Here is a 14,559-nt window from a genome sequence, read left to right on the forward strand (position 1 = left end):
ATTTGTCCAAGGGGGGAAGATTTGGATTCCATGCTTATAAGAGAGGAGGGGGGTACTCTCTCTTTCTCCTTCTGTCCTCTTTCCTACCCCCTAGAGTGGGTTCAGCCCTAAGCCGAAGCCAGTGCTGCTGTGAACAGACAGCACCCAGACAGAAAGTCTGGGGCCTTCCCTGCCCTGGTCTTCCAATTATGTGAGACAATACATTTTCCATTGCTTACATCACTTTGAATCAGAGCTCTCTGTCACCCCCAAAAGCATCCTACCTGATACCAGGGTCATAAATGTCTTTTGGATTCTTGGAATCTATTGTCAAATTCCTTTTTAAAATAAAGACATTTACTCTCCCTATTAGCTACATTCAACAAATATTTAAGCCCCTAAAATTCCCAGGCCCATGATGAGTACCAAAGATACAGCGATGAGCCAGGCCAACTTGGTCCTGCCCTCCCAAAGCCTCCAGTCCAGGAGGTACACAGACAGTAAATAACTAATTCTACAATTAAATATTTAATGATGGTTACACTAAGTGCTAGGAAGAAGACAGAGAGCCCCGAGGATCACTCTGAGGGAGGGGCTGCAGGAGTCTGTTGCTGTGTTTGGAACACAAGTGGGATCTCTAGCTGTTGGCCTCCAGAGTTTGGTTGCAAAGTCCTATGCTGCAATTGGTCTCCTCTGCACAGGCAGAACCCAAGAAGGCCAGTGGCTCCAGCATGGCCTGCACCTAGCACCCTCCTGGCTCGGTCCTACCCCACAGTGGTTTTCCTGGGGCAGCTGACCATCCCAGGGTTCAGGGCACTTTGCTTGATCCTCTGCCCTCAGGCCTGGTATGCTGAGGGAGTCCACCTTCTCAAAAGGACACAGAAAGGGGAGAGAGAACGGGTGAAAGGGGAAAGGCACCATTCTGGTGGATAAGGAAGAGAGTCCCCAGACAGCTGAGAACAGTCACCTGGTCAGCATGTCTCCTGTCAGCCTGGCAAAGTGTGGCTGACAGCAGGGATGAGTTAAAGCCTCATTTTGCCTTCTTTGTGGCTGCCTGAACTGGTCTTATTCACACTGTGACGTGTGCAGAGTACTGGATTGTATTTCCCCATCCCCATCAACCCTGCGGCTAATGGAAAGTCCCCCTGGACTGGGGCCTATGATGATCTCTTCTTTTGAGTTTCCAATTCTAGTGCCAGTTTGTGTGTTTTTTGGGTATCTACATGGTCTTCTGGTGGAAGGTGGGAGAAGGCTTATCTGATACTGTGACTCTGCCATGGTGCAGATCTAATTTACTCCTTAAAGTATTTCTGGGAGGTGTGTAGTTATCTCTGTACTGTAGATGAGAAAACTGAGTCTCAGAGAAGTAAAGGACTTGTCCATCCAACCCAGCTAAGAAGAGGCAAGGCCTGGACTTGAACCCAGGTCTCCTGTTTCCAAAAAGAGATTATGCTTAGCAGCCCCTGTCCCTTCAACCAAAAATATAGGCCCAGCCCTTAAGCTCAGGCTCTGCCCTGGGTCTCTGTGCCCTTTGAGAAAACTAAAGGAAAGTGACTGTAGGGCAGTAGAAAACCCAACCGGACCATAGCTGGAGAAGCAGAGAGCTTCTCTAGCACAGCCTCCGGGATCAAGAGAGCACTACTCCTGGGGGTGAAACAGGAAGGGGTAAGAGACAAAATTCCTGACCCTGCCAACCCAGGGGCTCATGTTTCCTCATGAATAATAAATGGAATTGACAAGCATTTGGTTTGGCATCAAGGTCACTGCACTATCCAGAGCTATTTTCTCATCTTTAACCATCTAGGGATCAACCAGGGGAACTGGAGGACTTAAAGATGCTTGAGAGGGCCCAGCCTACAGGCCACTCCCCAAAGGGGGCAGGAGGAGCCAGACCCAAAGCACTGGACCCAAGGCCCTAGGACTGACCCTGTGGGCCAGAAGTCCTGGTAGGGTAGGTTAGGAGGATTAGGAATTAGGATGTTGGACTGGAATGTGAACAGATTCCTTATGTGAACTCCTCTGAGCCTCGGCTGTCTCATCTGGGTGTAAAATGAAGGGGTCAGATTAAGTAATCTCTAAAAGTCCTTTTGACTGGGAGAGTTGAGTCTACGAACGCACATTGCAGTGAAGGGCTCAGAATTAGAGATCTAGTTTCTTCTCTGGCAGCCAATCTAGCTCAGGAGGGACATGCCTCAGTTCTAGACAAGGCACCTAAAAGGAGGGACATCCACTGCAGAGCAACCCCTGAGCCATCAGACCACAAGGATGGAAAAGGGAAGGTGGGGAGACTGAGGCAGAGTGGCGAGGAGCGGGCAGGATACAGAACATACCATGTTACATGTTGGTGATTCCAAATGATTGCTAAATGAACTATGCCCCTCCCATGCAAGTCACTTCACCAATTCCCCTGCTTCTGAGCAGAGCAGACTGTCCCTTTCTCAGCCCAGGTCATGGCACCTCAAGGAAGAAAACTGTCCTATGATCTCAGTGACTGACGGAGACCTCATTCTGACGTTCTTCCTGCTGACTCCCAGCTATTACTACAGCAGCAAAGAAACTTCAATTATCCTCCAGGGACACAGCTACTGCCCCTACTCCTGCCAAAACTCTATCCCAGAAGAGACCAATCCCCAGGAATAAGCTTTGTGTTTTCCTTTTGGCCCTTGGATGCTTGGCCTCTACCTTGAGGTCTCAGTATTCTAAAAGGGTCCTCCAAACCCTCTCCCGAATCCTGAAAACAGCAGGCCTCAGGGCCCTGCCAGGCTACCCTGGGCCCCTCAGTCCCCTTAACCACATGTCTAACCAGATTAGAATTTTTCGAGAGTTCGAGGCCACCCCACAGCTCAAGATGAGCCTAGCCACTCACATTTCCAGTTAAGACCAAGGAATGCATCACAGGGGGATGGAGTGTTAGGCTGGAAGGGACTGCAAATAACTGAGGCTCCCACCATCCTCCCCATCCTCTACTCACAGTGGACAACATTAACCTCTCTCTTTCCCATCAAGGTCAGACTTAGCCTCAGAGTCCCTCTCAACACAGGGCTCCAGCACCAGCTGATGAGAAACAGCTGATGAGCTAAAGCTGACTTGCTGTCTGTATTCTAGACTGAGCCTTTCATTTTGCAGAACAGGTAGTCAAGGCCCAGAATGGGGAAAAGACGCACCAGGGTAACACAAAAAATTGGTGGCAGAATCAGAGCTCCAACCCTAAGTACCTTAACTCTCAGGTCTCACATCACCTATCACATGCTCCCTCCCCATCCTTCACCTGGAAGAAAACCCAACTCACCGAACTGATGAATTTGAGCCTGGCGTTCCGCATCACAGGGGGCTGTGCCCCTCCCAACAGCACACCCCTAGGGCATTTACACAAGGCTGCAATTGACTTCTGCCAAAACACCAATTTTCAAGAAATGAAGTGAAGGCAATCAGGGCAGGCTCCCAGGAGGAAGTGATGTGATAAAAAGGTCTGAAAGGGAAGAGGGGAGCTTAGAGGAAGGGCTAGGTGAGACATCTGCCCTTAAGGGCTTCTGGTAGATTGTGGCATAAAAAGACAGACTTTGAAGAAGCTGTGTGACCTTGAGCAAATCATTTAAACTCTTCAGTTCTCCATTTCATCTTCTGTAAAACTGTCAGAACTCCTGGGTTCCCTAATGCTCCTTTAGGCACTTGGATGCCAAGCTGCTGAAGACCCACAACTTTGAGGTTTTTAACACAGGAGATACTCATCCAGGACTAACTGCTAAGGAGCTCTAGACCCTATCCTTACTTCCTCCAACCTCCCTCTGATTAATGGGTCTTTGTTCCTCCCCAGACACTCTATGACATGCCCAGCAGTTGGGGAACACACTCCTGGCTCCACCCCCAGCTGTGTGATCCTGAGCAGGTCCTTCAGCTTCTCTGAACCATTCCCTCCTCTACAAAATGAGCCTAATCGCCACGTGGGCCCTCCCCAACTCTCCCGGCTAGACTGGGGGTCAGATGAGACAAAGAGGAGCAGAAAGGCAGGGTGAATGAAACACATGCTCTGGAGGCAGACAGACAGGTGCAAAACCTAGATCTGCCACTTACAAGCCGTATGATACAGGGCTTCCTTAACAAATCCCCTGAGCCTAATGCTCCTCATCTTGAAAGTGAGGATGATAATGTCTGCTTTAGGATTCTTATATAAAATATTATAAAACAAGAATTGGGACATGCTAAATGATGATCAGTTGGGCAGTTACATTATTATTATTACTAATAAGATTCCTTTACAAATTGTAAAGAATTGTCCAGCTGTTAGTTCTTATTGGTCTGGAGTCCACGCCAGGTGCAACCACATCAGGAGAAGGCCGACAGACTAAGAGAATTGCTTCTCACTGCAGTCCTGAGTGCTCCAGGAGTCTGCGGTCAGGGTCCTGCACTTTTCAGTTGAGATGAGAGGTGACCCATGAAGCTGTGCCAGTATCTCAGCTCCTGACCCCTGCTGGATGCTGGGTCTGGCATCTGAGACCCCTTGCCTAAACCTCATCCAGCACCAGGATGGCCCACCACATCTCCTGTGCCAATATGTGCCCTTGTCAGAGGCTAGTGCCTGCATTCACAGAAAGGGTGGAGGGGCTCCCGCAGCTCTAGCCTTTCCTGTCCCTACTCAGGGAGAGGTGGGCATGGGGATGGGTTGGTAGGTGGCTGTGGTGGGGAAGGCAGTCTGTGCCAAGGAAGCACACCCAGCCAGTGAGGGCAGCACCTGGAGACCACTCCTCTCCTAGTTGTGCAGACCTTCGTCTCTCCCAAGCCGGGCTGGCATACACCGTGCACACACACATACACACACACATACACATACATGCAGGAAGAAACATAGGGTACAGAATTCCAAATGTGTGATCACAAAGACCTGCATCAATAATACTTAAAGACACAATCACATGTGCACACAGATAAGCACACACACCTCCACCAAGACACTCATACACAGAGATACACAGAAGCAACCACAATGACAGCCATAGGCATTCACAGACTCACATGTGTACATACCTGCACACACCCACACACACTCCCCCCATTTGGCCCCTGCCCAGTCCAGAAAGCCAGGAAGAGGCCCATGGCTCCATGGGCAGGGAAGCAGGAAGTGTCTTAGCCTGAGCCATGGGCTCCTTTGGCTAAGGCACACACCCCACCTCTGAGCAGGTGTGTGCGAGCTTGAACTCACATGCACACTCATAGACACCACAGCCCCCAATCTCACTCGCCTGGCCCCCATCCCCACCAGACTGGACAAAGGAACTCATTGGTGAGGTTTGCGGTGAGGAAAGGAGAAGGCTGGCAGGGAGCAGCTGCTGTCACCATGGCTACCAGGCTGACCCACTTCTCCACCCGGCCTGGCCCACCCAGCCCAGGCAAGGCAGGGACAGGCAGCTTTGGGCAGGGTAGGCCCTCTCCCATCACACATAGGAAAGGAGTGGCCCTCTGAGGGCGTGGTAAGGGATGGGTTGAGCACCCCAGAGAGGCTGGATACTGTGTAGGAAGGCAATACAGACTCCAGACATTCCTTGACGGGAGTAGGGTGCTGAAGGCATAGTACCTGCAAGACCTAGAAGACTGAGCCCCTGATGTCCCCCCAGGGCCTCAGGATGCCATATGGGCCCTAGATACATTCTCAGTCACAGTCCTCATGGCAGTGCAAGGGATGGGTGGTCAGACTCAAACCCAAATTCTAAGGACTCAGAACACACAAGGGTAAGGCAGACCCAGGGCTGGGTGAGCCCTGTCTCCCATTCAGAACCAGGTTCCTGAAGTATCTACTAGGGGCTGCTGGGGTCGCAGACATGCCTCCTTCCCAGGACAGGGTCACCATGGGCCTTCACTCAGCTGGGGGCTCCTGAGGACAGGGCTGTGTGTCCTTCCTCAGAACCAGGGACTTAGAAGAACAACACAGCCTGAGTCAGTTTTGGGAGGAGGTAGCCTACAAAACAGGATGAATCTCTCCTGCTTGACAACCTCTCATAGTCTCCCATTTCCTGCAGGACAAAGGAGAAGACCCTCACCAAGGCCCACAGCCCACGTGGCCTGGGGACTGTCTTCCTCTCCAGTTTCCCAGCCCGTCCCATGCCTCTTGCCCCTACTCTGTATTCCAGCCACATTTACTTCTTTTCAGTTCTCAAAAGTACCACCTTGGGCCAAGTGTGGTGGCTCATGCCTGTAATCCCAGCACTTTGGGAGGCCAAGGCAGATAAATAGCTTGAGCCTAGTAGTTTGAGACCAGCCTGGGCAACATAGCAAAACTTGGTCTCTAAAAAAATACAAAAATTAGCCTGATATGGTGGCACATGCCTGTAGTCCCAGTTACTCAAGAGACTGAGGTGGGAGGATGGCTTGAACCCAGGAGGCAGAAGTTGTAGTGAGCTGAGATGGCAACACTGCCCTCCAGCCTGGGTGACAGAGCCAGATCCTGTCAAAACAAAACAAAACAAAACAAAATAAACAAAATAAAAACGCCAGGCGCAGTGGCTCATGTCTGTAATCTCAGCACTTTGGGAGGCCGAGGCGGGCAAACCACAAGGTCAAGAGATTGAGACCATCTTGGCTAACATGGTGAAATCCCATCTCTACTTAAAAAAATACAAAAAATTATATATTTTTTGCGGCATGGTGGTGCATGCCTGTAGTCCCAGCTAATTGGGAGGCTGAGTCAGGAGAATCACTTGAACCTGGGAGGCAGAGGTTGCAGAAGTAATCTGAGATTGTGTCACTGCATTCTAGCCTGGGTGACAGAGACTCCATCTCAAAAAAAAAAAGGAGCCACTTTGTCTCCTGTCTGCCTGACATGCTCTTCTCTGCCCCCACCCCCATGATCTGGTGACCCCATACTTGTCTGTCCTGCCACCTTTGCCTGGCCAAACCCTACTCTTGGCTCAATCCAAGTTTAAAGGTCATTTCCTAGGAAAGTCTTCCCAGATGAGGTTAGTCCCCATAACTCCCTCTGTACTATTCCTGTCTGTTATGAGTTGAATTGTGTCCCCCCGCAAATGTTGAGGCTCAAACCCCAGTCCCTCAGAATGTGACTTGGTTAGGAAACACTGTTGTTGCAGATGTGACAAGTTAAGATGAGGTCATGCTGAAGAAGGGCGGGCCCCTCATCCAATATAACCACTGTCCTTATAGGCAGGTGGCCACGTGAAGACAGACACGGGGAGAGCGCCATGTGCCGATGGAGGCAGAAATGGGAGTGACGCGTCAACGCGCCAAGGAACACCAAGGATTGCCACCTGTCACCAGAAGCCAGGGGAGAGGCATGGAACAGATTTTCCCTCACAGAACACAGAAGGAAGCAACTCTGCCAACACCTGATTTTAGACTTGTAGCCTTCAGAACCGTGAGAGCCTACATTTCTTTTGTTTTAAGTCATCCTGTTTGTGGCACTTTGTTGCAGCTTGCCTAGGAAATGAACAAACTGCTGTTCCTAACTTGTTCCGAGCTTGTCTCCCACACCCCGCCCCCTGGCTGTGAGCTATTTAAAAATAGGAACCCTGTCGTCCTCTTCACCCTGAATCCCTAGTACCTGGCACAGGTCTGGCATATAGCAGGGTTCAGTAAATATTTGTAGAATGAATGAATAGCAACCTAAAACATTAAATTAGCAGTATTTATAGCATTGTGAGTCATTTTTATTTTCTCCATGTGACATACTGTGTTTTCCTGTTACTACTTTAGAAACTCTATTAATGTTATAATAAAGAAAAAACCAAAACCACGTATTTTTCCTTTCAAAACATACATTAAAGTAACAGGCATTTCCACCAATGTGTGCTTTGTGAAGAGGGAAAAGTTCTTCTATCTGCTTGATAACTGCTTTTTATTGATTAATTGATTCCTCCTCATGTCACTAGAGTGCTTTCCAGAGTCAGATTCACAGAGCATGAGCTCTGGGGCCTTGCAGGGTGTAGATTATGGGTGGAAAGGAGCCAGTCAGGGTACACATTCTTCTCAGCCATCTCCACCATTCACCCCCTCCCTTGGCTTGTAAGATCTGGCCAGATGTGGTACCTGTCTCCTTACAGGGACTGTGAAACTTGGCACTGGAGAATACCACTACTCCTGGCCAAAGGTGACTCCCCCAAACAGAAGCAAGATCCTGTCCTCAATGATCACACCATTCAGTGCTTCTCAAATCGAAATGTGCAGGTGAATCACCTGGGGAGCTTGCTTTGATCCATGGGTCACAAGTGGAGCCTGAGATTCTGCATTTCTAAGAAACTTCCAAGTGATGCCCATGCTGCTGGTCCATGGACCACCCAAGGCACTGAGAGATGAAGAGACATTGCTCTGGTTGTTCTGCAAAGAGTGAACACTTCAGGGAGGGGGAGACCAGAGAAGGCATCATCCCAGTAGTTGCACCTCAAAAGATAGGTGAGGTTTGGAAAGGCGAAGTTGGTTCTAAAGGAAAGAGGTGGCAACTCCTGGGAAGGTCCAGGGAGAAAACGTTGTGTTCAGAGGCTGGTGAACAGAGCAGTGCAGTTGGAGAGGAGGTATGTACAACTGTGGAACAGAGGGCTGGAAAGAAGCTGGGAGCAGCCAGTGCAGGGCTCCAAATGTAGGGCTAAGAAGCTTGGTTGTCATCCTGTAGGAGTGAAATCTGACATGATTTAGATGTAATGCTTTACAGAGATCAATCTGACACTGAGTGCAGAATCAGAAAGAAGCCTGACAGCAGGAAGAGCAGCCAGGAGTCTGTTACATCCATGGTGGAAGAAGGGCTGCACTGCTTCAGAAAGTGAGGTGCGAAGAGGAAACGTGGCCAGGAGTCATGGGTGGGGTTAGGGGATTGCCTAGAGTGAGTGAGGGGGCAAAGTAGGGGATAGGGAAAAATGAAATCCAAGGTGATTTACAGGAAGGATGGGGGTAAGAGGTGCCATGAGCAAAGCTTGAGGTCCTAGAGAAAAAAGCCTGGCTTAAGGAGAAGATGAATTCCCATTTTAGTCATGATGGGTCTGAGATAATGCTGCAACTCCCACATTCAGGTGTTGGCCAGGTAAGCCGATTCACTAGCACTCAAGAGAGCAAGGTGAGTGGGCAGGATTTGGGTGTATTCTCCAAAGAAAAAAATGGGGTGTGAAAGGAATGAGAATGCCCAGAAAAGAGCACAGAGTGAGGAAAGATTGAGAGGTAATACTCACAGTTAGAGGTAGGAGGAAGAGGGAATCAACTGAAGGAGGGAGAGTCCATGGTGAAACGTAGGAGAAGAACTCACAGAAGATGCTCTGGGTATACAGATGGCCAAGCTGGAAGCCCTACAACACCCTGATACTGAGACCAAAAAGGAGCCTTTCCAGCTCAGGATGCAGGAGGGAGACTAGGGAGGCACCCTGACTCCCTCCCTAAGGCACAGGGGAAGCCCAGGCCCAAAAGGAGCACAGCTGGAATGGAAGAAGCAGAATTTGGACTGAAAGAAAACGGGGCTGGATGAACTGGGGAGGGTTTGGGGTGCGGTCGGAGCCCAGAGCTCTGAAGCACTTATTCCAGCTCAGTTCTAGCACAGGAAGGACAATTTCCACACATGCCACCACACACACAAACACACACACTTACGTGCCCACATGGCTGGAGAACTCCCAGGGCAGAACAGAGGCGATTGGGAAAAGGTCTTTGGATCAAAGCTTTATTACAGGTGAGCACATAATTTATCATCCACCTGGGACCCTTGTGAGGATGAGCAGGGACAATAATCACAATCATACCTGGACTGCAGGTGAAAATGAGGACTGTGCCAGGCAAATCCAGCCATATGGTCACCCTAGCTGGTGGATACTGGATCCCAATAAGACACACATTTGGTTCCCCTGTTCTCCCTTCCTAGATGGAGTGGGGGACAGCAGAAGAGACAGGCAGGCTCATCCTGAGAGGCAGGGGCCCCCCTCAGGGTGTTGGTGGATGAGACAAACTCTCCCTCACCCAGGCCCACTCTCGCCTGAGCACCAACGCCCTCGCTGGGGGAGACGCGGTAGCACCACGGACAGCGGCCGGCAGCCCGCCTTCCCCCCGCCTCCCTGTCCTCCTCCCCTCCACTCCCGCCCCTCCCCCGCACCGCCCACGAGACCCGATCAATATTTCATGGGGGGAAGGGGCTCCAGTTACCAGCCCCGCGCCAAGCCGGAAGGCGCCGCCCGCGCCCGCTGCCTACCCTAGGGACCCTCCTCAGAAACCTAGCACAGCCTTGGCCCCAGCCCAGACACCGCCCAAAGATGTGCACGCATTCCCTGCAATCCCTCCATCCCCCGGACCATTTCATGGCACAAAGACCCGCGCACACGACATACACCTTCGGTCGGCCGCTCAGACACACCACAGAACAAGACGCACGCTGTACAAAGACGATGACGTACGCAAAACAACAGGCACACACCACACCCAGCAGGCAATCCACCTAGACAGGCAATCCACCTAGACAGGCACTCAGGCACCAAGCACACACATGCACATAAAAGCACACCTTGTGCATCAGACTCACATGGCATAGAGATGCAGCTACCACAGACTCATACACATCACACAAACCCGTGACACACCCTGCCACACACACAAACTCACACGCTGCACAAAAACTCCCTCACAGAGAACCGCAGACATATCGCATGAAGATACATTCACCACAGACACACACACACAGTGCACATACAATATACCCTCAGAGACCCTCAGACATATCTGTGAGCTACAGAGCTACATTCGCCAGGGATACACACACACACACACACACACACACTCTCTCTCTCTCTCTCTCATATGTACACAAACACATTATGCCTTCACGGAGACCCTCAAACATTCACCATGGATACACAAGCACACACCCCACACTTTACCCAGGCCCTCCATCCTCCTGGAGCCCAGGCCACTCTTCCCACTGTGAACATGGGACGAGGGAGGGGGCAGACAGGATTTCCCTCCCTCCTTCCCATCTGCCTTCTCTACTTTGGCCCTGCTCGTGGGCCCTGAGGATGAATCCACTGTGTCCTCTGAGGCCCCCTGGGATCTGCTGTGAGTTCCCAGGGACAGGCAGTTGACACAAAGCGGTGGGCACAGTGGGGAGTAGAAGAGGGACCTATGAGACTCTGAAGCCTCCTGTTTCACTGTCCCTGAGCCCCAAGCTCTGGGACATGAAGTCCCCGGGGCAGCTTTGCCCTTACCTGTGGCTCCCAAAGCCTCACTGCTCCCCAGGCCTCCCTGAGAACTGTGTTACACATGGGAAGCAGGAGAACTGTGGGATATGCAGTCTCTCTACTCCCCCCAGGAGGTCTCAAGTCCTGGCCTCAGAGATGAGGTAGCATCCTACCACATCCAGACACCCCATATCCAAGAGCCCCCATCCCAAGCAGGTTGTGAAAACGATGGCACAAATTATCCTGCCCACCCTGGGGACCCTGTCTACTGGGAAATCATGGCAGGATCCTCCAAAAGAAACCCAAGCCAGGGTTCAAAGTGAGCAGAGGAGAGCAGGCCAGTACAGCAGGGGGAGACCTCTAGATTTGTCCAGCAGGTGAAAGGGATCTTCAAAATTATCTAGGTCAACTGTGCATATTTCTGAAATCCCCATACCATTTCCCAATTTTGCATTAAGTGCATAATACTGTGTGCCACCTCATTGATTTTTGCCAAATCTACAGGCTCCTAGTCTGGGTGCAGTGGCTCACGCCTGTAATCCCAGCACTTTGGGAGTCAGAGGTGGGTGGATCACAAGGTCAGGAGATCAAGACTATCCTGGCCAACATGGTGAAACCCCATCTCTACTAAAAATACAAAAATTAGCCAGGCATGGTGGTGTGCACCTGTAATCCCAGCTACTGGGGAGGCTGAGGCAGGAGAATTGCTTGAACCCAGAAGTCAGAGGTTGCAGAGAGCCGAGATCATGCCACTGCACTGCAGCCCAGTGAAAGAACTAGACTTCGTTTCAAAAAAAATAAATAAATAAAAACACCTACAGACTCCCTGTATTGTTTGCTACTTCTTTTCTTTTTCTTTGTTGAGATGGAGTCTCACTCTGTCACCCAGGCTGGAGTGCAATGGCAAGATCTTGGCTCACTGCAACCTCTGCCTCCCAGGTTCAAGCGATTTTCCTGCCTCAGAATCCTGAGTAACTGACACTACAGGCACATACCACCATGCCCGGCTAATTTTCGTATTTTTAGCAGAGATGGGGTTTCACCACATTGGTCAGGTTGGTCTTGAACTCCTGACCTTGTGATCCTCCTGCCTCGGCCTTCCAAAGTGGTGGGGTTACCGGTGTGAGCCACCACACCCAGCACTTATTTTCTTTAAATTGACACTTTGGCCAGGGACAATGGTGGCTCACACCTGTAGTCCCAGCTATTCGAGAGGCTGAGGTAGGAGGATCACTTGAGTCCAGGAGGTCAAGGCTGAGGCGAGCCAAGCTCAGGCCTCTACACTCCAGCCTGAGCGACAGAGTGAGATCCAGTCTCCATAAAAAAATACACATTAAAATAAATAAATTGACACTTTTAACTTAAATGCAACTATTTTCAACAGAAACCATGTTATTAGTATAAATGGAAAGCCAATATCACTTTTAATAAATAGAAAATGATGATAAAACAAATATAGTAAAAACAAAATTACATTATTATGTTTTAGCTACATGGAGTTGCCAGCCAATGTTCTGAGCCTAGCCTCAGAGCTCTCTGTTAAAAACGGAGGGCAGCCAGTGTTGGAAAGTTGTTAAAGACACACTAGAAATTTCACTGACACTTTCTCCCTTGGACAATCTTGGATTTGGTAGTGTTGAAAGGGAACCAACTTTCTCACTATGTGAGCCAGGGTTATGCAATGGCACTGAAAGTCATCCCGGGTCCCACTCCACACACTGGGAAGCTCTAGGCTTGTCCACCTCCTGCAGGAGTTAGAGCACAGTGGCCAGCTAGTGCCTTACTGCTGCAGCCCATTCTAGTAATAACAACCCTTTAGAGATTGCTTGGTCCTTTCCTATTCACAAACTGTCATAATGGCCACCATCTAATATGAGTCTCAGAGCAGGAATTATCATCCCCATTTCTGAATGAGAAAAGTGAGGCTCAGAAAGGATAAGAGATGTGTCCATAGTCACAGAGCCAGCTCCACAGGGCAGATCCACAAGTCAGAGACTTGACGCCCACCCAGACACCTTTTATACTCTACCTGCATCCATCTATCCCACAGGTGGCAGTCCTTGCTGGGCAGTGGGGAAAGAGAAAGGATGGTAATGTGCTATCTGCCTGTGAGACCCTCACAATCCCAAACAGCAAGCAGGCAAGTCAGCAAATCACTGAGATTAAGAGAGGTGAAGAGCTTTAAAATCTAGCCTGTAAATAAATGCCTGAACTGCAGTTTCCTTGTCTGTAAAAGGAGTTGACAGGCTGGGTGTGGTGGCTCACACCTGTAATCCCAGCACTTTCAGAGGCCAACATGGGAGGACTGCTTGAACCCAGGAGTTGGAGACCAATCTGGGCAACATGGTGAAACCCTGTCTCTACAAAAAAAATATGAAAATGAGCGGGATATGGTGGCATGACTCCATACCTAGCTACCAAGGAGGTTGAGGTGGGAGGATTACTTAAGCCTAGGAGTTCAAAGTGTAAGTGACAAAATGTGACCCTGTCTCAAAAAAAAATTAGCCAGGCATGGTGGTGTGCACCTGTAGTCCCAGCTATTGGGAGGATTATTTGAGCCTAAGAAGTTGAGACTGCAGTGAGCCATGTTCAAGCCACTATGCTCCAGCCTGGGCAACAAAGTGAGACCCTGTCTCTAAATAAATAAATAAATAAATAAATAAATAAATAAATAAATAAATAAAATGGGAGCAATAATAGTACCCATCTTATAGGGAATGAAGGTTAAATGAAATGTGTGAACGCAATGTCTGGCACAGAGTAAGTGCTAAAAAAATGTTTATTACCAGGGAAGTACAAAGAACAGAATCAGTACAAGTCAAGAATGAGTGACGGGGGGAAGGTGGGGTAGATATAGTTTGATTTTTTCACTGAGGAAAAGAATGAGTATGTCTTGGAGGATGAAGATTGTGGTGGGGAAAGACTCTTCTGACTGCTCCTGTCTTCCTCTTCCCTCTCTCCTCACTCCAAAGAAAGGTGAGAAAATTCAGGCTTTCCTCTCCCTCCCTCTCCTCAGGCCCCTAAATGACATTTGGCAGGTTTTTCAGATCCTGTTCTGGGCACTGCTGCCCAAGAAAAGTCTCCCCTGTAAGTCACAATTCCAGGCCTTTTTTCTCCAGCTGCTGTCCAGATGGAAGGCTGGGGCTCAGGCCCAACTGCCTGCACCCACCTTGGCACTCTAAGAATTCCAGATGTCTTTGGAAGTCCTTGCCCAGCTAACAAAGATGCTCCTTCACTGAGGGGGGCACTGAGAGCCACGTTTGCATGTCTCTTTGATCCTTCCCAGTAGCTACAGATGATTGGACTAGGATGGGCACCTGCCCCATTCTGAGCCAATCAGATCCTCTCCTGGGAGTTTGGGATTGGATCTGCCAAGCCCCACATTGTCTCTCTCCATGTGGCTGAAACCGAGAGACACAATACTGGAAGTATAGGT

The 14,559-nt window shown here is 49.9% G+C and overlaps 1 protein-coding gene across 4 annotated transcripts in view; it reads right to left on the bottom strand.

Annotated features, from left to right (window-relative positions):
- The window catches only part of RIMS3 (regulating synaptic membrane exocytosis 3), a 44,687-nt gene that overhangs the window by 23,094 nt on the left and 7,034 nt on the right, over positions 1-14,559 (bottom strand). For 2 of the 4 annotated variants that reach the window (XM_054259208.2, XM_009000989.5), the window contains exon 2: positions 3,269-3,448. The exons of the other annotated variants lie outside the window; for them this stretch is intronic. The gene's annotated coding sequence lies outside the window, so the exon portion shown is untranslated. The remainder of the gene's footprint in view (positions 1-3,268; positions 3,449-14,559) is intronic. 4 annotated transcript variants of the gene reach the window in all.

The sequence above is a fragment of the Callithrix jacchus genome, chromosome 7, assembly GCF_049354715.1.
Source record: "Callithrix jacchus isolate 240 chromosome 7, calJac240_pri, whole genome shotgun sequence".
Taxonomy (NCBI): domain Eukaryota; kingdom Metazoa; phylum Chordata; class Mammalia; order Primates; family Cebidae; genus Callithrix; species Callithrix jacchus.